Here is a 25,058-nt window from a genome sequence, read left to right on the forward strand (position 1 = left end):
AATTAGCTTTCCGTAATTATTCCCTCCTATGCAAAGCATAGAGGTCATTTGAAGAGCAAAGGTACTGTCACACATTTCATTTTTCAAGCAGCCCTGCAAGCAGCAAATGACACAGGATTCCTGTGCATAGCAGCCTTTATAATTGTAATGTTATTCCAGGAAGGAACCCAATAATGCAGCGGCTCCCAACCTTTTGGGCACCAGGGACTGGTTCCGTGGAGACAGGTTTTTCTGCAGACCATAGGGGATGTCATTTCACGTGCTGCCTGCATCCCGTTCGTTTGCGTGGACCAGTTTCTGGAATGCTGAAGCCCAGTGCTGGTCCACGGACTGGGGTTGGGCACTCCTGCAATAATGGATTATAGTACAGGTCCTCAACGTATAACCATTTGTTTAACAACCAAAGTTACAATGGCACTGAAAAAGTTACAACCTATCCGTGCACTTACAACCATCACATCATCTCTGCGACATTATCAAAATTGAATTGAATTGAATCAATTCATTCAATCAAAATTGAATCAGTTGAATTTTGGCTACTGGCATGTATTTACGATGGTTGCAGCATCCTGGCATCATGTAATCACCATTTACAACCTTCTCAGGAGAATTTCAACAAGCAGAAGCGAGGAGGGAAGCCAAATTAACCTAACAACCATGTAATTCATTTAAGAACTTACCATTTATCGACCATAGCAAAAAAAAAAAAAAGGTTGTAAAAACAGGTGCAATTCACTTAACAACTGCATCGCTTAATGATGGGAGTTCTGATCTCAATTGGGGTTGTAAATTGAGGATTTCATATATAGCAAATAGAAAACAATTAAATTCCTTTATAAATATGTAAATATGTACTCTTTTACAAAACAGTGTTTTTCTAAAATCTTACAATGAGCAGAAAATAGTAAGCAAATTCTTTATTTTGGTCAGTGAAATAATAAGAGGAGGACGAGGAGGAGGAGGAAGAGGAAGAGGAAGAAGAAGAAGAGCTAAGTAATGGGGCAAGCAGTAAAAGAGCAAATAAAAAGCAGAAATGCCAGCTCTTGGATAACATTTGGTCACACTATAGATATCATATATTTCATGTAGTATAATACAACAGACTATTCTTTACATTAGGACTACAAAACCTCAGAACTAAAACTAATATTTTGGTTGTGATGGTGACAAGCATGTGAAATGTCTTATTTGAAACTTGGTCCTTTCCAATTACATTAAAGTATAATCTTCATCAGTTGCTTGGAGAGATTAGAAAACTGACTAAATCAGTAGTTGTGTTACAGAGTGGTTCAGATGTGGTGGCTCTTATTCAGGCATATTTTACATGATGTTTTTTTGTTGATGTCACTTTTACACTTTAGCTCCAGAAATTAATTTTGTTCTGGAAAAAAAGCTGAATCAGATGCTGGAGAGGCGGGGGGGGGAGGCTATCAGGAATGAGAATACAATTTGAAAGGAGGGTAGGACATCACTACTTATGCATTTTGTTCATTAATTTCTGAAAAGGATTATAATTTTAACAACATAGATTCATCTCACCTTTGTGCTAAGAAATCCACAATATTCTTTTTATGTTGACATGACTTTAAACGCCCTCATGGCGCAGTGGTTAGAATGCAGTATTGCATGACTGACAACTGCCAGGAGTTTGATCCTGACCAGCTCAAGGTGAATTCAGCCTTCCATCCTTCCGAGGTCGGTAAAATGAGGAGCCAGATTGTTGGGGCCAATATGTTGACTCTGTAAACTGCTTAGAACTGTAAAAGCACTGTGAAGCGATATATAAGTCTAAGTGATATTGCTATTGCTATCTCCAGAGCCCTTGATGGAAAAAAATGGTCCAATCTGAAATACTCCCCTCCTGGACATCTCTTCTTATAACTTCAGTTCTGCATGCAGACTCTTCTAAAACATCTCTATTCCATTGCAAGAAATCCTCTCATCTGAACTCATAACACTGAAATGTGAAGGTGTCTCTTGACTCAGAAAATCTATTGGTTTTGTCTCAAGAGTTCAAACCAAAGTGATGGTGGAAAGGGGTCTCTGTAGTGGGCAGGACGCATGCTAAAACCCATTTTACTAGTATAAACAAAGCAACATAAAAGAAACCTTAGGTGTAGGTTCTCAGAGTGAACTTGAAAGTGATAGTTTCAACATTCAGCATTTTCAAAAAAAATTAAAAATTAAAGGAACTTTTGCTGAGAAATGTACATCTTATTGGGAAAACTATAAAAAAATTATAAAAAATAAACTCTGATATACACTAAAATGTTTATAAGCAAACATAAATTAAAGAAATTGCTTGAGATTCTTTTTCTCAGTTTTGATTCTTGTGCTGACTAAAAGCAAGACAATTAATAAATCTTGTTAATGAATTGACAGTTCTTTTTATGAACATTCCTGCTATCATTCTGTCCCTTTGTTCCTAATTAACTTTTGGCATCCTGAATTCTCAATAGAGCTGGAAGCAGAACTGGACAAGACATTAAATTTCTGTTGAAATGAAGGCATGAAAATGCTTAAGCAAATGCATACTTTTATTCCATTTTATTTCTGAAAATTCCACATAATCCTAGTGCTTCTCTAAAGTTTCCTTAATTATGGAACGTACACACAATGCATTCCTCCTTAAGGCAGCAGAAATGTATTCAGTTTTATGAGCGCTTGGCAAAAGAGAGAGAGAGAGGGAGGGAGGGAGGGAGGGAGGGAGGGAGGGGGGTGAGATCCTTGATCTTCTGCTACTTACCTAACAAACTAGGGCAATTGTTAGGAAATACCTTTAAGTACTCAAGCGATAATTATACTATGTTGAGGAAAGAAAAACTAGTCCATAAATACCACATGTCAAGCGTTAGAGGGAACAACCCATGGTTTAGGAAATGAAATTTCTCTGCCTGGAAGAAAAAGCCACCAAATGATTATTTCTCACTTGATATCACTGTGCTTGATATAATCTTGCTTTTTAAATTTCCTGTGACCTCTCCCAAGGGAACTTGAGAAAGCTAATAAACAAGCACCTTAGATAGCATCCATTTAAGTTTTTAAATTTCCAAATTGGTCCAGTTTGGGAAAGCAGCACAATCATGTGTGCCCTGTAATCCTGAGGATAAATAGTGATCTCTATGGCTTTCCAGTTATGGTTAAAACTCCTAATGTAAAAAGTATCTGATACATAAACTACCCATCAGTATAGTTCATCTTGTCATTGATTAACCATCCTGTCCTTTCAAAACCAACGAAGTGATAAGGCTATTTATTATAAGTAGCATTGCATAGAGCACAAGCTGAATTTCTTTACTTCATCAAAAATCCAAATTTTTGCTTGAAGCACTCTGCACTTTGCAAAATATTAAACATTGCCATAAGAAGGTATTAAGCACCCTAAAAATGCCATTCTTTATGACCTTCCCCTCATATAGCATATTATATTATATAATTCCTATCATAAATTGTTGGGGAAGAAAATGTGCTATTATTTTCACCACTGCATGGTGGCACAGTGGTTAGAAGACAATATTGCAGGTTGATTCTGTTGACTGCCAGAGTTCAATTCCCACTGGCTGAAGGTTGACTCAGCCTTCCATCCTTCCGAGGTCAGTAAAATGAGGACTCAGATTTTTGAGGGCAATAGGCTGACTCTGCAAACTACTTAGAGGGCTGTAAAGCACTGTGAAGCGGTATATAAGTCTAAGTGCTTTTGCTAGTACCTCATCTGTGAACTCAAATTAAAACAGATTTCCTTTATTTATGACAATTAAGTCTTTCATTTCAATGTGAACCACTAAAGCACAGCCATTTTTCATCAGGGACACATAGTAGGAAGGGAGTCACATTAGTCTATAGCAGTAAAAAAAATTAGGAAGAGTCTGGTAGCTTTTTATTTATTTATTTATTTATTTTTAATTTGATTTATATGCCGCCCTTCTCTGAAGACTCAGGGCGGCTTACAATGTGCTCAGCAATAGCCTTCATCCTTTTGTATATTTATACAAAGTCAGCTTATTGCCCCCACAAACTGGGTCCTCATTTCACCTACCTTAGAAAGGATGGAAGGCTGAGTCAACCTTGAGCCTTGGCGAGATTCGAACCCTGCAGTAATTGCAGGCAGCTGGTCTTAATAACCAGCTTAATAACAGGGTGCCTTAAACCCCTGTACTACCAAGGCTCCTTAAACCCCTGTACTACCAAGCTTCAACTAACATATTTTATTAGAAGACATAAGCTTTCATCAGTTGAAGATCACTACATCAATCTGATTCTGGTAAGGTATCTTTCTCCTTTTCTCCTGAGACAGCAATGGTAATTTTTTTCTTAAAGATAAAAGTCCCTTTTCAGTTTGTTGTTTTCTTTGCAGGTTACCTATTTCCATGTATTGATGAGATATAGTCCAGAACAGATCTCTAACTGATAGTATGAATTTCACTTAAATAAAAACCTGAAATGCAGACTGATAAGTCCATCTAGAAGTGGCTGATTGGGTTGATTCTCTGCCATCTTTCTGCCCGGTTTTATTGTTGTTTGTTTGAGAGACTGCATTTTCCATCCTAAGCAGCCATCTCACCAAATGCAATTATCACTAAAAGGCAACAAGATAAAAAAAGCAGCATAAGTGGCTATGTGAAAATCTCTTTATATATCAGCCTAGGGGAAACCACACAAAAAAGCCTCTGAAAATTGAGTTAACAAGTTTAATCCTTTCAAAAGATTAGGCACTTTGATAGCTATTTCCTGCTGGGGACAGCATGGGGAAAGAGGAGGAAGTGTCAGTAGATAATGCCTAACACTAATAAGCTTGGGCTGACCTCTCAGGTTATTCTCAGCAGATGTAGTAGCTGGTTGACCTTTGTCTCCTCTGAGAAAAGCAGAGTCCGGCTTGCTTAGTACAGGATGGAAAGCTCCAGGGAGTTCTATGCTACATACACGCCTACTGTATGTACATGTACCATCTGGAAGAAGGCCATGGGAAACAATTTGTTGTTACTGAGAAAATGACAAGAATGTGCACATGCCGCTAGGAATCAAATATGATTCTGTAAACCGCTGAGAGGTTCTGTAAAGAAGGCTGTAAAACATTGTGAAGCGTCTAAGTGCATAAGTCTTAAGTGCTATTGCTATGATGCAGGCAACCCTCTATATTTTTTGGACTTTCATCATTTTTCCCATCGACTTCTTCCATCTACTGGAGCAGGGGTCTCTAACCCCCAGTCCGTGGACTAGCACCAGTCTGCACATGCTAGCAACCATTCTGCGCAAGCAAGTGAAGCCCCATCCGTAGGATGCAGGCAGCACGTAAAACCACATCCCCTCCAATCTGTGGAAAAACCTTTCTCCATAGAACCAGTCCCTGGTACCCAAAAGGTTGGGGACTGCTGTACTGGAGAAGAACTAGTCAACTTGATTGCCTGAGCAACTAAAAAACTGCATACTTCTGAAGAGAACCTTTCAGGGTTGGAAGAAGATAAAATTAGTATGAAAACTAATTTTGTTGGTCTATCCCCAAACTAAAGTTGTTGGTCTATCCCCAAACATTCGTTATGGACATTTAGTCAATCAATCTATCTGTCAAGCACAGGAAAATCAGGAAGTCCAGGCAGTTCAGATGAATATAAAAGTTTATTGCAAGTTTATGCTCTCTACAAGAATCTGAACTACTTATGGTCAAAGCAAATTGGCGGTAGATAAGAGTCAATGGAATTCAAGGTGGGCCGGACTTGGATCTCTTGTGGGCATGAAGGGATTTGAGTCTCATGATGTGTTTGACCCCTCCATCTGGCTTGGCCTGGTCATTTCCTACCTGTAGGAATAAAATGAAGGGAGAATCTGGTACATTCTAATCACTGGTTTAATCTATGAAAACTTCTTTAATCAAACTATTTTTAGATGCTGCCATGATCACCATCTCTAGCATGTCCCCACAATAAATTTTAATTGGCACCAATAGTGTTGCAATTTACCATTGTCTTCTTCCACAGTTAGTAATGCTTCTCCTTAGTAATTTTATTTTCCTCATGCTTTCAGAGCTTCACGTGCTTTCATTCCCTTTGTGGGTTGCTCTTATCTTTATCCAGTGGTGAAATGTAAAATTTGTTACTACTGGTTCTGTGGGTGTGGCTTGGTGGTGGGGGTAATGTGGCTGGGTGGGCGTGGCCAACTTTTTTTTTTTACTTTTTTAAAGCCTTTTTTTACAACCTATTTGGGCGAATAGGTTGTAAAAAAATGCTTTAAAAAGGTAAAAAAAAGGCTCTGACGATCACAGCTGTGGCACATGATCGTCAGAGCCTTTTTTTTACCTTTTAAAAGCAGGAAGTAATGACATACGGGCGGGTGAGCAGAGCCTCACGCTGCCATCACTACCGGTTCTCCGAACCACCTGCAACAATCGCTACCGGATCACTCGATCTGGTCCGAACCGAGAGCATTTCACCCCTGCCTTTATCCTTTACCCTTACCGGAAAGCACGACTCTACCAGTTGTTCCTTTTTCCATTAACATTACTCTAAGGGTTGTTGAAGCAACTGATCCTTCTATATCAAGATGGTAATCTCCTGGAAGGGACTGTAAACTATAAGTTGGTAAATATTTAGCATTGAGTGATGCAAATTCTGTAATGAAAAACCAATTTGATGACCTTTCTAAATTCTACAAATTAACTAATGTGCATGATTTATTTTAAACTGTGCTATCTCTGATTGCCCCAGGAAAGCAAAATGAGTCACCTAAGCTTTGAAGCCCCATGTCAGCATCATAAATTCCTATGGATAGAGTTGCACATGTTCACATCCCGCTTGTGCTCTGGTGAGCAATTTCGGCAGCCTACTGAGGTGAAGCTTCTCATCCTTTCTCTCACTCTTGAAGCTGAAAAGCAGGTATGTGGGCCAGCATAGTTGATCCCTGGACCATGGGGTGCTTCTAAATCTCTGCACCTGTAGAAATGATCTCTCCCACCTCAGTCACTCATTGCAAAGAAAGATGGCTGCAACTGCAGCTCTCAGAGGAAGGCTGAAGTTTATATTTCCCAATACATTTGATGAAACACAAAGGCTAAATTAATATCTAGCAGGATATTTTGCTCCACACATCTTGAACTTTAGAGCTAGAGGGAGAGATTTTCTTTGTAATATTGTTGAGCTTCCAAGACCCTCTGAAGGGTTCAAGCTGGATAGGAAGATTAATTCAGAAACTTCCCCCTCAGTGTAAAGAAGATTTTGGCTGATCTTCCACTTTATTTGAGAGGATTAATGGGATGTTAGAATGGGATCCCAACATTGCTAGATCATGAAAGCCGTTGTTATTTCAAACATTTGGTTAGCCAGCAAAGCCATTTGTTTTATTTGTTCATTTGTTTTATTCCTGTTTATTTAACCTTCCCTCTACCTGTTCAGATTTCAACAGAAGAATTAGAAACTTTAAAGAAGTAAATTCTGTATGAATTAAAATATTCTATTATCCCAAATACTATATGTGTATGTAACAATTATTGATCTTTTGGAGCATGCCCCTTAGAGTGAAGTTATGGGAGATCAAGATAGCTATTCTTAACTAACATGTAATACATTTTTAGAGTAATGTTTGGGCTTTCTATAAAGAGAAAAAAAGAGGAGAAGTTGAAAGAAGCTGTTATGCAGGGCATTCACATGACAAAAAAAGGAGGAGGAGGTGGAAGAGAGGCTAAAGAGCTACTGCACCTTATGTTTAGAAACTGCCAAGTAGGAATGAATCATTCTAGAGATAACATAAAATCTGAACAACTACAAAAAAGAAAGAAATTTGGGGTAATAGTTAAGCCTATACCATGGCAGACATCAGGGCAGTGTGGTGGCTCAGCAGTTAAGATGCTGGCCTTGTTGGCTGGAAAGCCAGCAGCCTAGGTTCGAGACCCAGGTGCCATATGATGGGGTGAGCTCCCATTCTTATCTCAGCTCCTGACAACCTAGCAGTTTGAAAGCATGTAAATGAGAGTAGATAAATAGGGAAGGTAAGAGCGCTCTGTCACATCATGACCACAGAAATGTCTTCATACAGCGCAGGCTCAATGGCCTTGAAATGGAGATGAGCATCATCCCCCATAATCAGCAATGACTAGTGGAGTAAAATATGCATGGACTCCTCACTTATGGCAGACATATCTGGTTTGTGACTTCAAGCAAAAAAAACAAATGAAAACAAAAAAAAACCCTAAGCCCAAAATACACAACTACTAATTATACAAATTATGAAATTTATGTTGTATGCATCATAAATAAATAAATAAATGTAAATGGTGTAAATTGTGACAATGACATCATTTATTTAATGGATAATGTCATGTTAATAGAACACTCTTAGAGATTGAACTACTTGAGGAATAATAATATTAGCAATCACCTAAAGTGTAAACATAGCTGATATTTGCTATCAGTCTTTTTCTTCTTTTAAGTCATATGCACCTTATTGAGAGAAAAGCTATGTGGGAGTGGCTAAAACATGAAAAAGATCCTGAACTGAATCTTTTGGTGACAATCTCTAAAGAAGGAAACCTCTAGATAGAGGGGACATTCCTCTATCTGATGACCACCTACATTTCTTCTGATGTCAACAGACTCTGAAGCAGAGCCAGCAAAGCTTCCTTCAGGCATAGGGGAAATTAGGTAATATTGCATGGGAAATATTCTCCGATATTCTGCAGAAAACCTACTCTCAGCCTCTTCTGCTAATTAAGTAGCAAGATAACGATTTGTAAACAATAAGCTTGACTCTAAGATTACTTTAGAGCAGATAAAATGGTACAAGTTTATTTCAAAAGTTTTGTGAGATTTCTGTTTCATACTGAAGAATGGTAATAGCCATTAGTAAAACCATGAAGAGATGCAGTCCTTGCCAAGGAGACCAGCCTCCTCCCTTGTACCTGAAAAAAGCAGGAGGAAAGGGGCAAGAGTTTTGCCACTATCAGTTTCCTATAGATAGGTGTCTTACTTGAAAATATAATCCTTGGTAGAATTCTTAATCTTTATCTTTCTTCTAATAAATGCTAGGAATCAGAGCTCCTAGATTCTTAGCTCTTGGTTTAGGAGCAAGCTCGATATAACAGGTTTGGAAACTCGCCCAATAGAATGGGTTCCAGATTCCCATGGAGAACTTCTCAGTCGACGAGAGTGGCAGTTTGCTGGAAGTTATGGAAAATAGATCCAAGTTTATTTTCATAGCTGAACGAAAGCACAGGAGTCTGCAAAAGAAATTCTATCCCATCCTGTGACATACTTCAGAACCTAATTGGGAAATTTGGACAGGAAAATAATTGTGTACAGAGCATTCTTAGCATACACCATCTGCTAGTCAGTTTGCCCCTAAGAGAAGTAAAACAAGAGCTACAGCAGCATTCAAAGCAAGTTTTTTAAGCTTAGAGAATGGTTACTGGGCAGGGGTGGGTTCTACTTACCTTTACTACCGGTTCGGTGGGCGGGGCCTCCTGCCGGTTTTACTACTGGTTCTTGTGAACTGGTCCAAACCAGGGGAAACCCCCACTGTTACTGGCAAGAGAATAGTAGCGTGGCGAATCTGATGGTTAGTAGTAACTTGTACAGAGATTCAGTAACAGTGTGCCATGATTGGTTGCACAACTGAGCATTTAAATAGGAGTGAAAACCTTCTGACCTTAGCAGAGTGCCACTTTACAAAAACAGGCAATGTTTGTTTATTGACTGCCTTGTACAGCAACTGTTTGCAGTTATGACAATGATGAAATTTGCAACCAATTCTTACATTTACGACCTCCATAGTCTGTAAAGCAAAAAAAAAAATCTGAAGTACGATCATAAGCACTGTCACGGTTTTATTTAATGAACACTTACCTTAATAACCAAGTTGCTGAACCCAATTGTCACTAAACAAGGACTACCTGTAGAGGGACTATGTGATGGTATGTGAGAATGACCTTGGGAGATAGGAGGAAGATCTGCAGCCTAGGCCATGGTCTGATAAGAGATAGCTCAGCCTGCAGATGGAGGGGGGGGCAACAGTACTACCTTTATGGTGAGGTTACATTAAAGGGGGATGCTCATTGCTGGAGGTGGCTCACAGGATAGAAGACTTCTTCTCTGTCCTGTCCGTCTCTTAATTCTGATTTCAGTATAGTTTTAAAATCTTAATCTGTGTAGTTTTAATATTTTGATTATTTTTCTACTTATTTTATAACGTGTAAGCCGCCCAAAATCAGTTTATAGGAGAGATGGGCAGCATAAAAATTTAATAAATAAAATAAAAAATAAGCAGAATCTTGCCAGACTGAAAATATTTCTCCCCTCCTCTGTTTTTTGTCTTAATCAAAGAAAAGAACACACCTAACTTTGTTTCCACTTGGAAACTGCTTCTGGATTTTGTGCTGAAGGTGGGGAAAAAATGAACCATTGACTTTGGTGATTTTATAGGCTTGTCATTATAGAAATGGCTAGTATATATTATTATGTAAAAGTAAAAAAATTGGGGTTTATTCTTATTCTGCATTAAAAAGAGTCAGAAGTCAATGCCTTTTGTTTTTCCCCTTTCCCTCATATTTTTTCCTCTTCCTTTTTTTCTCCTCTACTTTTCCACTATTTTGATTTTTTTCTTTGTATTTTATAATTTGATAAACTTAACAGAAAATTTGAAACTAAACCCCACACAGACTGCTACTTCAGCACTGTACAAATGCTGAGTTATTTGCCTGATACAAGGTAGAATTATTTTGCCTATGCCACCTGTTCAGCATTGCTACCCACTTCACTGTGCCCCTTCACTGAGTTGTTTTTAGTGTATTTTAAAATAGAATAGAATGGTCTTTCTTGGCCAGGAGCGATTGGAGACAGAAGGAATTTGTCTTCAGTGCATAAGCTCTCAGTATACATACAAGCAACAAAGTGATAAATCATAAGATACAATCATAATCACCAACAAAGTGATAGTCATAAGATACCAATAGGAGTAGGTAATAGGAAAGATGAGAAGGTTAATAGTAATACAGTTCTACTACATAGTTAGGTATCCTTAGGAATAGACAGTGCTGTAGGAATTATGTATTTAGCAGAGTGAGGGCATTGGGTGGGGAGTGGGGAGAAAAATTGTCTTTGTGTCTAGTTTTAGCTACCCATTTCACATACATGACTCTGAACAGCATGCAAAGTAAAAGCACAAAATCAGTACAACAAAATAACCAAAAATGTAACAATAACATTTTAATTTTTAAAAAACCAAAAATATAAAGTAACAGCTGTTTGTTCTAACTGCACTTAATCCTTTCTCCCCATTAGCTGAACTACAAGATAGAAGTTTATAATCCTCCAGCTGACTGCCTTACAATCATGTTAGGTCATGATTCTGATGATCCTTTTCAGTTCCATTATTCATGAACTGGGATTTTAATAGTTGGAATGAGGCGTGTTGCTGGTTGTATCAATTTTTAATCACTATAGTCCAGTAAGTGGGAAATTGCTTGTAGTGAACTTTGATTCAAATACATTCCAGCAAGTATTTCCTGATTACATTAATCAACGAGTTTTGTTGGACCCTCTTAGTAGTGAATCCTGTAGTCTGCAGTGTTGTCTAAAGTTTGAGATTGAAATAAATCAAATTTCAGACCATTTCTCCCAGCTTTTTCTTGTAAAACCATCTTGGAGCAGCAGATATAGAGAGGCATAGGAGGATATTAAAACTCCACCGTAAAATTTTTAATTCTGTGGGTGAAGAAGTCAAGCAAACAAGTTCCCCTAAAATAGGATGTATGCCTGTGCCATCACAGGCATACATCCTATTGGGGTGTCAAAAAAGTATACCTAATTTAAAAGCATCATAATGGATCTTTGCTACTGGATATTTGTTGCTTCTGTGTCTCCTCATGCTTCCACCAGTCCAACATCAGGCACTGACATGCGCCTATGTTGTTTTCCTATGATGTTTCAAATTTCATCTAAAAGAAATCTCATGAAAAAAATGAGAAAGCATCATCCTCTTGTTTGGGACATCAAAATAAAAGCAGTGTTTTCCAAAATACAAAAATACCTTGCCTTAAGTATGTCAATCAGTTATTTCCCTTTTTACCCTTCATTGTAATGTTTCTACTTCAAAGCAGGAGTAAAAAGAAGAGATGCCTTTTCCTGGAGGAATCATCTAGTAATTGTGGCTCTTTGACCTGTGCTGTACTGTCCTCTTCCAAACACTATTCACTCAGAACTACAAAGAATCTGTGGCCAGACAACCTTCATGATGCAATAGGCCTTCAAAGGGCCATGCATCAGCCACCATCAACATTTCTGCAGCCTGGCTTACCTGCTACTATTTGTAATCATGAGAGCATCATTTGACAGCTAAGGAGTGACAAATCTTCAAATGAGCTGAAGCATTGCTGAGAATGAGAAACTTCTAAGAACCAGCCTGGGGAACAAAAGAGTCAGATATGTCAGGCATTCCTAGAGTGACTCTTTAGTTGCACTGAGTTGTCATATTTAACAGCAGTGAACTTCTACTCCACTGCAGTTGATACAGTAGGAAGTAAAAGCTCCCCTACTTCTTGAATTGTTCTTGAGGAATAAGAGCTTTCAAAGCCTCCACCATTCTCAGCTTGAAATCTGGAAGGATGGTATCCAATATTCAGTTCCCCTGCAAATAATGGCTTGCATGGATGGTAAAGAGACCTTTCTGTGTTTAAAAAAATCTCACATTTTCCTGGACTGGAATATTGAGACTATGGGCCCTTATAGCCAGCTGCCAATGTTTGTGGTACCTAAACGGGAATGTTTGCAATATATATTGACAAAGTGCTAGATGGATGGGGATTTTTAGGTATTGTTCTGCAGGATTTTTCACTGGATTGAATGTAAAGACTCCAATAAGCTTAGTGTGCCTTCTAATGACTACCTGATAAGTCCATGTAGTTTTCTTGCAATAATATAGAAATGATATTTGTCAGTGTGTTGGACATTATGAGAGCCATTTGATGTAGTGGTTAAACTGTTGGACTAAAAATCAGGAGGCTGTGTGTTCTAGAATTCCCTTAGGCATGAAAACTGGTGGGGTGACTTTGGGCCAGACACTCTCTCTCAGCCTAGCCCACCCCAAAGAGTAGTTGTTGTAGGGGGGAAAGGGGGAGGAAGGAGTATTAGCTATATTTGTTGCCCTGAGATATATATAGAAAAAGTGGAATAATAATGATAAAATGATAGTAGAATAGAAGACAAAGAATCTGGGAAGATCACAAAGTATCAAGAACTGAAAATCAAAATTGAGTGATTATGGCGTAAATTAGACATGGTGGTCCCAGTCCACTGAGTGCCATACCAAAAAATCTTCTAGAGCACTTAGAAAATCTATGCATTGACAAAATTTCCATTTTCAATTGCAAAAGATCATGCTACTTGGATTTGCACATATACTGTGTTGATACATTACAGTATCCTAGTTCTTGGAAAGAATAATGTATATCAAGGCCTACACCAGGAAACCGGGAGCTGTGATTTCACACTGTTGTGAACAGATAATAATTGATCAGATTTTTAATAAGACTGGTACTGACCATTTAATTCATTTTAAGTGACAGATTGGTTGTTCCTAAAATAGCACGTCCTATCGCAAATCAGTTTAGGTGTAACCTATCCCAGGTTTAAAATGCAGTTAGGAAAATCAGAGAGCTCTGCCATTTTGTCACCTAGCATGGAAAAGAATACTTATATTTTGTGACTATTTTTTAAACTATGCAGGACAAAATTTGCAGAAGAATTTTAGATACAGCGAGGAGGTGAAATGCATTGTAGTTTATAAAAAAAAAGACGTAGGAGTTTCAAGCTTCACTACTTCTTTTAATGCTCAGCTATTTTTTTAGAATCAGAATGAGAGAAAATTTACAGTAACAATGAGGAAATATTCCTATTGCAGTACAAGGAATACCATTACAAACCTAAGATGGATATCTTGAAGGAGTTTTGAACAAAGGAAGGATTAATACTAAGAAATAATGAAGCCTCTTCCTAGATGTGATGGAGCTGATTGCAGGGGTGAGAATGGAGAGAAGTGCAAAAAATTAATTCACTGTTCCTTTTTATAAAATAGTTGTTAAACCAATCAGATAGCTAAAACAGCTCACAAAACATCATCAACGTTCATCACCATCAAACAACTAAGAATAGGAACTAAGATGGATCAAACGGTAAAATTAAGACTGCCTTCCAAATTTCTGAAGCCGTCTCAAGACAAGTGAATGGAGGCAGTCAGTGGTGGCCTTATTGCAAGGGACACACTCTGTCAATCCCTGAATCCTTTCTACACCCTCTCGCTCCTTCCTATCAGGGTACTTTTCTCAAGTAAATCCTAATCTTTTGGGGTAGGCTTCCTTACTGCTATCCAAATCAACAAATCTGGGCAAGAGCTTTATGGAGTCTTTTGAACCAAGATGATGCAGATTGGAGTGCTCTCTCTCTTGACTGAGTAAGTAAAACTCTGTCCTGAGTTGCCCGGAATTGCTCCAAGTTCAGAATTTACTCAGGTCAGAGCACAATTCTATTACTCAATTTATTCTGCATCGCTATATTCAGGTTTACTAGGCCACAATAATTTGGGCAAGAAATGCTGGAACTGGTGGATCAGCAGTATCTGAAGGATAAATTTCTGCTGCTCTGTTCTAAATTCTCTTTTTAAAAAAAATTCCATGCAGCTTTATAGCAAACCTCTTTTACCTAAGCTATCATGCTCATACATGTACACACAAACCTATAGAATATGCACAATGGCTGTATTCACACAACAATAAGTGATGAATTAGAAATGGTTAATTCATTCTTTAAGGGGAGGTATTCAGTGCCATTTAAAGAAGCACTGGTTCACCCTCACTGGGCCCGATCATTCTGGACAATTTTTGCCCAATCCCCTACTTTCTCTTTTTGGGGAAGGTAGTTGAGAAGGCAGTGATATTGCAGCTCCAAGGGATCCTGGATGATTGGAACCCTGGATGATTGGACCCATGCCACATATGGGACAGAAATAGCATAGGTCACACTTTTGGGTCATATCTGTCAGCGCAGGAGGGGAATAATGCATCTATCCTGGCTTTTCTTGACCTCGGCAGGCTTTAGTACCATTGATCATGGTGTCCTTGGGCTGTGCATATTATACCTCTGCTGCATTGGATGCCGGTGTGTTTCTGAGTCCAATTCAAAGTGATCATTATGACATTTCAAGTCCTTCATAGCATGGGCCCAGGTTACCTGAGAAACCATATCATTCCAATTATATTGACCCATTCCACCAGGTCAGGCAGAAAGAGCATGTTATGGATCCCATCATTTCAAGAATTCTGACTGGCCAGGGCTAGGAGAAAAGCCTTCTTTGCTGTTGTTCCTTATGGAACATCTTGATACCTGAGATGAGATTGGCCCCCATTCTTCTGGTCTTCTGAAAATGTGTTAAGACCTGGCTCTGCCAATTGGCATAGGGATTCAAGAGAGGTACCCAACCCAGGAGTTGGTTGGTGGTTTAAGGGTGCTCTTTCTGTCTTTTTTTAACTTTGTCTACTTTTTGTAAGGGTGTTGTGTTTTTTTGTGGTGTTTCATTGTAAACCACTCAGAGTCACTTTTACAGTGAGGTGGGCAGTGCATAAAATTGGTAAAATGTAAACAGACCAACATGGTTTCGTCTGCTGCTGTCTCAGAGAAAACATGAGCCACTGACAGATGATCAGGCAAATTACAGTCCAATGGGGAGTGGTCATCTTAGCCAAAAGCCCCAACAAGAAGGTTGAGAGAGTTCCTGCCATTTGTTTTTAAGTTTTCAAACCCCACAAAATAAGTTGGAGACATTTGTGGACGCTCAATTGGAGTAGGAACTATAGTGAGCAGAGTTAGGAAAAGCATAACTTTTATTGACCCTTGTTTTATATACAGGTATATACTTGTAGCCTGGGAGGGTGGGTAAAAAAAAAAACACCACAGCTCAGTAGCCAGTAGGAGGGAGTTGCTGGAGAAACTCCATTTTGCAAGATTGCTGGGTTTCTATAGAGCAGCAGAAAGGGCAGGCTCCCTTCTTAGGGACGTTGTGTGGGTATATTTTGTTTGTTTTTATATATCACCGTTACATCCTCCTGCTATCTTCACTAGAATCTGAACAATTCACACAGCCCCAAACAATATCAGGGTTTCTGTTTAAGACTAAGCCTCTCTAACTCCAAAGTTAAGTGGATTGAACTGATTGTCCAACACTAACCCCATTCAGATCCAGTTACTTTTGTTGTGTGAACAGGGCTACACCACTGAGGGTGCCATAAATCCTTGCCCCAAAAAAGAAATGTTGCTGAAGAATCCACCTTGAGAGCAGGAGCTAGATTTTTGTCTCTCTCTCTGCAATAGCTCAGCCAGAATGCATCTCCCTTGCTCAGCTAGGATACATCTCCCCAGCCCAGCCTCCAGCAGCTTGTTCTGAGATACCACTTCCAATATCATTAGGACGCAGCCTCCAGTTGGCCCTCTTTTCATCTTCCTCTTTATGAACTGCTCTGTAATGTGAGTTAGTCCAGGACCTCTTCCCTTGGCTTAGTGCTCTGCCTTATATGCAGCCCAGTTCCACTCTGTTCTCTAAACCCACTAAGCATCCATAGATCCTTTTAATATATGTAGAGCAGTACTCATCATAGGAGGGGAATGGGTGAGGGAGACACTAGTAAGCATGTGTTTCCTAATCATAAGATTAAAACTGAGCAACTGTTATGAAAGAGGGGGTGGATTCTTACCAGAACAAGCTGTGCCCAATTCCCATCTCCTAATCAAGGCAAAACATTTGTTTTCTTTGAGGATGGAGAAAGCTTTCAGATCTGCATTTCTTGGGGACCTACTCTATGGGTTATTATTTCAGCATGTTCCATGTTATATCCGGTGATGTTGCTGGGTATAGAGTAATGTGTGGAGCTGTGTCACAGCTTTTTATTTGAATTCTTTATTTAATCCCAGAATGAGGAACAAAAGTAAGAGTTTTTTGGGAGCTGAACTAGGGGTGGGTTCCACTTACCTTCCACTTACCTTTGCTATTGGTTTGCAGCGGGAGTGCTCACACGCAGCATGAGCACATCATCTATGATGACGTCCAGGCAGGTAGGTGGAGCCTCCCGCCGCCATTATTACCGCCGCTACTACTACTACTATCGCAAGATCTAGACCGAACCGGTAGCAACCCACCACTGAGCTGAACCTGCCATCAAAATGAAAGTTAAAATCTATCCAGCAGCAGCTCCTATCAGGAATGTCAAATATCCCAGTCATATAAGTATTGGATTCTCTCTCCAGGTCAGGTAGTAAATTAACTTGTACATGGACAACGAATGGACCTCCTCTGATAAATCGGTCAATCCATTAAATGTGGACAACATGAGTACACTGGTGTATTTCAAAGCAGAATTGGGAAAAGTCAAATATCTAGCAATATCTAGTTGCTCTTGGTAAATGAGAGAAAAAGATACTGGAGGGTTATTGTCTTTACCTTGGAAAACAAATCTGCCAATTAGTTGCATTTCTACCTGTAAAATGGTTCAGCTCTACCTTGCGGATACATCTGTTGACAGATGAATAAGAGGAAGTCAGTTTCTGCATGCTAGATTAATTAACTGATTCATTTATCTATCTAAACACTACATGTTTTTAGAATTTCATTCTGAGAGAGAAAATGGCAGGATTTTCATGCCTTTAAGAAACCATACGAAAACAAGCCAGATGTGTTGTTAAGTGTTCCTCACTTTTCTTTATTCTAGCCTAACATTAAAACTTTCTGAACCAATATCCTGCTATGTGTTTTTCAGAAAAATGAGCCTGGACCTGGATATAAAGCCCACTGATGCATCCCCAGTGTTCAGATATCTGCTCATCTCCTGGTGAGAGATTTTAGGACCAGAAAGTTCTTGATTATGGTGTCACAATGCTAGATAAAATGATGGTTAATGATCTTATCAAGATATAATTCTGAAAATCTGACATAAACTAAAATCCATAAAATGCATACAAATCTCATAAACCAGACTAGAAAGCTCTGAATTAACACTAAAGGTAAAGGTAAAGGTTCCCCTCACACATATGTGCTAGTTGTTCCTGACTTTAGGGGGCGGTGCTCATCTCCGTTTCAAAGCCAAAGAGCCAGCGCTGTCCGAAAACATCTCTGTGGTCATGTGGCTGGCATGATTAAATGCCAAAGGCACATGGAATGCTGTTATCTTCCCACCAAAGGTGGTCCCTATTTTTCTACTTGCATTTTTTATGTGCTTTTGAACTGCTAGGTTGGCAGAAGCTGGGACAAGTAACGGGAGCTCACCCCATTACGCAGCACTAGGGATTCAAACCGCTGAACTGCCGACCTTTCGATCAACAAGCTCAGCATCTTAATTACTGAGCCACCGTGTCCCTATGAATTAACACTAGTGAACATGAAATCAGTTGGGCTTGTTTAATGAAAGCTTACCAAGTTCATTCTTGTTCAGTTTATCTGTAAACCAGTTGGATGCTAATAGTTAAATCTTGTGATGAATTTTACAATTCCAAAAATGTGTTTAAATGTATATATTAGGGGACAGCATGTACAAAAAAGCATACATTAAACTCCATAAGGATGCATTTTCTGAAGGAAAAAATTATGTGTTAGAACGATTGAACACAAATGTTGGACTGCAGGAACAGATCCCTTGATAAAATATGCATATTAGGAAAAGGACATGTAAAATCTATCTACAAGAGAAAGTACATACAAAAATATGTAATAAAGCAAATGCCCTGCCAGGATGTGCATAATTTTCCTGTGCCGAACTTGGGGAAATAACATAGAATGAATTTAAAACGGGGAAACTAAGCTCAAATTCCTCATTCCCACTCTGAGTTTAAGATTAGTCAGGCGTATTTGGTTCTGCATCAAGCATTTGCATACCATTTATGGATTATCTGCCCACATTGGAAGCAATTGGGCAAAGCTGCTTTCCCTAGTGCCTTTCACTGTGGGACATGGTCCTGTGAACCATCATTTCAGTTTACCCACCAACAGATTAATCCAATTACCAAAAGGAGACCAAGGCTTTTTCAAGCAGAGTCACGAATGTCTTTGGAGTCTTCCCAAAAACCACCAGGCACAAATTCTCTACTCTCATTGGTCCATCTCTCCCTCCACTCTCAGTCTTTATATTGTGCATCTACTTCTCTATCACTAACCAGATCTACTTTTCTTCTTTCTCCCCTTAATGTGTTGTACAATTACAAATTAAACATTGTAAGACAGGAAATAAACATTTTCATTTAGAAAGGATGCAGCCTTCAGCTGCAAACTATGAGATTTTCCCTTAAAATTTTTATTGCCTCCCTTGCCATCACCAACACGCCCAAAAGAGATGTTCATTTTCAAACCCAGTAAAAGGAAGTAAAAGAAATGCGGGGAGGGGAATGTCTGCATTTGAAACAAATATTTTAATTTTCAAAAGGTTCTGGATACGGGAAACCTACAAATGTTATTAATCAAGAAGGGTTTTTTTATATAATATCAAGACTTCCCCAGGCAAACTTCACCCCATGTCAAATATTGCTTTCACACTAAGGAGAGGTTGCTGTTTTCTGACAAAAAAACTCTGCATTAAATTGTTTATTTCATCTTAGTCATCATCCCTGATGCTGAGAGTATTTCTACTCAATTTTTTCACAGCCACCCTACTGAAGACAGAAGGCTTTTTTTCAGGGAAGGAGGGGAGCAAATCCCCATTTTAAAAAACTGCAGTAGTGTCATTCCCAGTTATACAGAACCAACCCACACACAATGTTTATAAGCAGTTATTTCACTGCTTGCTTATAAAGCTTCAAAATGTCACTCCTTCTGTTCTTGGAAAGTAACTTCATTAATTACAAATCACCTATATGGGAAGCACCTGCAGAACAGTCTTTCCAATATGGTGCCACCCGGGGGAATTACAAGGATCATTGTTCTCAGTCTGTAATCTACAGTAGGTAGAAATTGCACACAGGGTTGGAGAAATAGAGGTAACTTAATGTGTAGTAACATGGAATTTTACACAAGCTTATCATGAGCCATAAGTTGCATTTATTTTACATATTTGTCTTCTGTATTAGAATTTTTCAATGTTAGAAGTAGCTTCTAATCAGGGGTGAAATGCTACTGGTTTGGACCGGTTCAGTTGAACCGGTAGTGATGGCGGAGGGTGGTTCGGAGAACCAGTAGCGATGACAGCGCGAGGCTCTGCCCACCCGCCCAGTCGTCATTACTTCCTGGTTTTAACAAGGAAGTAACATGTTTTTTACCCTCTGCGCATGCGAAGAAGGGTCCGCACGCGAGCAGTGCATGCACTTCTGAACCAGTAGGGAAGGTAAGTAGATTTCACCCCTGCTTCTAATCCTTTTTTACTTGTACTTTCCATTCGTGTACATTAACTCTTCTCTTTGCTGAGTTGTAATTCCTTGTCTGTATACTAGGGGCAATGGTAACCCACATTTGCAACTTTTTAATATAATTTTACTGAATTTTAAAAAATAGTTCAAATAACAGCTAAACTCAACTCATAAATTGCATTCCAAAGTAGTCCCAAAAAACCTATGTAATTAAAAGTAAAAAAAATGATATAAGCTGCAAAAAAAAAAAGGAAAACATGTATTACTGTAACATTTGTCTACTTTTTTACAGTAGAAAAAAATAATTATATCATGGTTATACAAATTCAGTTATTCAAATTTTAAACAACAAAATAAACCTAGGACCACATTTATCCATTGCTTGCAGTCTCAAGGCAGCAATCTTTATCTGACAGAATTAAAGCCTTGCCTTTGTGCCTTATTAAAGTAATTTAATTCTGCCTGCCTTTGAAGACTGCCTGTTTTTCTTGCCTTCTCAGTCTTCTATTCATCTGTTTGTTCTGAATTGGTATTATGCAGTAATTGAGATCTCAAACACTCTGACACCCATCTTCCTACACATCTAGCATGTTGGTTCCTCAGCATGTTTGATTTATCGAAGCTTCTGAGTTCAGGAGCATCACTAAGAGTTCAGCATCAGAATAACACAAATGCCTCTGGGAAGTTGGTAATTGGAAATGGTTCTTGTGCTGATTTGAGACTCAGGACAGGTTTTCTATTGAAGATATAGAACTTAATCAGGACTGAGGGAGAGTGCATACACACAAAGCCCATTGTTACCTTTTGTAAGAAGAGAGAAGTGTAAGTTGTTTACATTTCCTTTCAGAGGAATATTGTGTTGACTAATGAAAGACTTCAGATTTCATCTATTGTCACCTTTGAGATATGTATGGGCAAAGCTAGAATTAATGCATACGGCTGCTTGTTATTCTCCTTTTACACAGAAGGACACTCAAAAATCAAGCATCACTGTTCATCTCAGATAAAAATGGTTGTGATGCTCTGGTAACCTTTACAAAACCTTTTTATCCTGTACTGTCCATCACCAAGAGTGGGTGAGAGAGCCTTTTTAACAGTTGCTAATTAGCCCAGTAAAGATGGGATTAATATTTCTTTTATTCATCTTCCCTCCTGATGGGATATATCAGCAATAATCCAGCCTCAGACAGCTCAGAAATCCCCCCTGGGTAGATGTGATTGGGAGAATTGAATGCAAGGTTCCTGGGCCATTTTGAAGTTGAAAGAAATACCTTGTTTGCCTCATTGGGAAGCATGAGGTGAAGCTGCCTCAAAGGAGCAAGAACTTTTAATTAGTTACCAGAGAAATAAGCCTGTCAACCAGGAAGCTGAGCATCACCAAAGAATGAAAGCTATGAATAAGGATCACTTAGCCCTCTCCATCTTCACATATTCCTGCTGTTTAGTTGAGGAATGAGAGAAAGGGAGACTGAAATCTTTCCATTTAAGCTATTTGCTGTTTATGTAGGCGTGAGTATGAGAAAATTGTGCATTTGTGCACCCACCTGTATGCATTTGATCTATGTACAGTGTATATATGAGGGAGGAAGGCTCACAACGCTACTCATTTCCATTGGTGAGTCTGTGTCTGTAGTACAGACCACTAGCATATTGCTCCCAATAAATTTTTATCAAGACAAACATTCTTGCAAATGGAAAAATTCTCCACTTTGGATTTATATGAAACTTTCCAAAGGAAAAAGGACAAAGATTGCAAGTTTATTCCGATCTTACTGCGGAACAATTGGTATAACCTATTGTGGGGAAGAGAATTTAACATTATCATAGATGTTAAAATAATATTTGCTCTTCCGCCATTAAGTTGCGATGTGGGAGGAACAGTGGAACTAGGATAAGCTTATCTATTATCATTTTAATTGTATGCTTTTGGGATTTGCATAGAGTGGTTTGTTTTCAGGCTAATACCCTGTTTAAAAAGCATACTATGAAAACTATAGCTTTTCTTTTTGTCACAACAGAAGTACAAAGAAAGGCAACCAAATCATTAATATCGGAGAGTTTCTGCTATCCTTCCTAAAAGGAAGCCAATACTTTACATTAATGGTTAAATGTGAACATCTGCTTGTCGTTCTTTGTTTCTTTCTCAGAAAGCGTCCTGAGCACCTTTTAAAATTAACAAGGCATGAGCTTTCCTGAGCTTCCAATTACTTCATGCGGAGTCCCTTAACTGATGTAGGACTTAAATAAATAGCAATAAGAGAGAGAAGGAGATAGAATGGTTATGCAGATGAAGGTTCTAGGGGAAGAGATTATTATCACCTTGCTAATTAACAATTTTAATGTGTTAAAGCACCCACTGAATTTGTTCAGACCTTCTGAAATACCCTGAAATCTAGTTATGTATGTAGCAATGGAGTAGTTTTTTTCTAAAATGTTTAGAATAGAACAGAACAGAACAGAACAGAACAGAACAGAACAGAACAGAATAGAATAGAATTCTTTATTGGCCAAGTGTGATTGGACACACAAGGAATTTGTCTTTGGTATATATGCTCTCAGTGTACATAAACAGACAAGATACATTCATCAAGAATCATAAGATACAACACTTAATGATAGTCATAGGGTACAAATAAGCAATCAGGAAACAATATCAATATAAATCATAAGGATACAAGCAACAAAGTTACAGTCATACAGTCATACTGTAAGCAGAAGGAAATGGGTGATGGGAACGATGAGAAGTTTAATAGTAGTTTACTTTGAAATCTGTAATAGAATTATCAGTAGGTTAAAATACTCTCCCATTACTTTGCCCTTATCTTGAATCCTGATATATTTATGTCCATTAATTCTTTTTCAGAAGTTTGGTCTGTTTGTCCTTCGTAGACAACCAGAGGGGCATTGTTGGCAAATGATGGTATAAGAAAGCCACCCCTCCCAGGATGAAATATTATTTATTCTTAATATTAAAAAGAGGCAGAATAGAATATTTCCCCCAAAGGAGAATAGGAGAGACATCTTCTCAAAGGCAGAAAGCAGCCCCAGTCTTCCTGCTATAGGAAAACAACCTCAAGCAGAAGCATGAAGAGACTAGTCTTTAGGAATGGAGATTTTGTATCGATTCAGAAAGACTGGGTCACTCTATTCATAAACAAAGAGCAGCCAGAAACTCCAAATAAGCAAGAAGCCAAAATGACAAGATTAGCTCAGAAAGAAAACACCTGGGATTTGCATTTCCCCTTTTGCCTGAAGAGCCAGCCGTGGCTCTTACATGACCCCATAGGAATCTGGCAGCAGCCATTAAAATGTTAAAGGACATGTTTTTGCACAGGAACAGGCATCTCAATCACAAAGCCCCCCAAAATGTACAAAAACCCTCCTAGTCTCAATCCCATTCTGTCAGCCACCTCAGAAACATGCTGCTGTCCCTGAAGTTTCTGGCTATCAAGAAAACGGTGACCTTCTTTCCTGCAGCCTGCCTCCCTTTTATTTCAGCGTCTTTCTCCTGGCTTGGAGCAACCTGATTTTTCTTCCAACAATGGCAAACTGTATATGACATTAGGGTATATCACAAATCAAAGGGATACTGTCACCTTTCTCTATGTATTCTTCTCTGGTCACAGCTTACACTGGCTAATCAAGACCTTTTCTCAAATCATCCTAGTCAAGCTTCTGCAAATTGGATCAATCTTCATTTAATGGCCTGGTTAAATTTTTGTTTATCATGCTGGTTGTCTTGACTGCTTGTATAAAATCTCTGAAAGTAGCAATCACTGATGAAGATACAAAAATATGGAGAAACATCTACAAGTACATATCCAAAGCCTACATCTTCCACAGTGACCTGGTCCCTTCTTTTGTAGATTCTCGGTGATGGAAAATATAATAATGCTCATTATAGCCTAACTTAACTTCTTGTGTTGGTGCCAGCTACTGATAACTCTCTGACATCTCCTGATATCATTCCTTAGGCCCTGAGATAGAAAAGAAAAGCAGGGATCCCTGGACTTGGTTTAGTTGCCCATCTTCTTGCTGCATTTCCACAAATCACAGATCTCTTGACGTTTGTTGAGAGCTGTATCTACTTATCTTTTAGAGATAGATTAATTAGAGACAGTAGCCGTGTTCCTCTTCTGGGTTCTTATTAGATTGTCTACGAACCTTTTCTATTATATAAATGACTTTAGTTCTTAGCTTTGATTAAAGTCAGAAAAATTTAGCCAATGCATTTTCCATTTCCTCTGATATAGCATAATAAAAGCTTGCTGTGATCAGAAACCTAAACAGGAATGTCTCCTTAGACATAAACCTCAAAGGGGGGACATGCTTTAATACTTTGCTGAAAACAGCCTTTTCTAATAATATGGTTATTCTGTCAGAATATGTGTGCAGTTCCACAGATGCACACACAACATGGGTATAAGGAGTCTGAATTGCTATTCCCTAGCAATTCCCTGTGCCAGCACCAGCTCAACGCCAGTGAGTTCCACAGGCTATCAAATGCAGCCAACACTAGTCCTCAAGGCAAAGCAAGTCCAGTGCACTAGGCAAAAGCAAGTTCCAGGACAAAAGCAAATCCACAGGCAAAGGCAACAGTTGGAAGAGGCACAATCTGAAGTTCAAAGCAAGAACATGCAGCAAGGAAACAAACACGTTGTTCCCAGCATCGCCTCCATTCGTCTGCTGTGCTAAATAGCCAGCTTC

At 38.8% G+C, this 25,058-nt stretch overlaps 1 protein-coding gene across 3 annotated transcripts in view; it reads left to right on the forward strand.

Moving 5' to 3' along the window:
* The window catches only part of CPLX2 (complexin 2), a 141,071-nt gene that overhangs the window by 54,850 nt on the left and 61,163 nt on the right, over positions 1–25,058 (forward strand). Inside the window, exon 3 of one of the 3 annotated variants that reach the window (XM_087887543.1) lies at positions 17,780–17,851. The exons of the other annotated variants lie outside the window; for them this stretch is intronic. The gene's annotated coding sequence lies outside the window, so the exon portion shown is untranslated. The remainder of the gene's footprint in view (positions 1–17,779; positions 17,852–25,058) is intronic. 3 annotated transcript variants of the gene reach the window in all.

Source organism: Pantherophis guttatus, chromosome 2, assembly GCF_059756535.1.
Source record: "Pantherophis guttatus breed Tessera chromosome 2, ASM5975653v1, whole genome shotgun sequence".
Taxonomy (NCBI): domain Eukaryota; kingdom Metazoa; phylum Chordata; class Lepidosauria; order Squamata; family Colubridae; genus Pantherophis; species Pantherophis guttatus.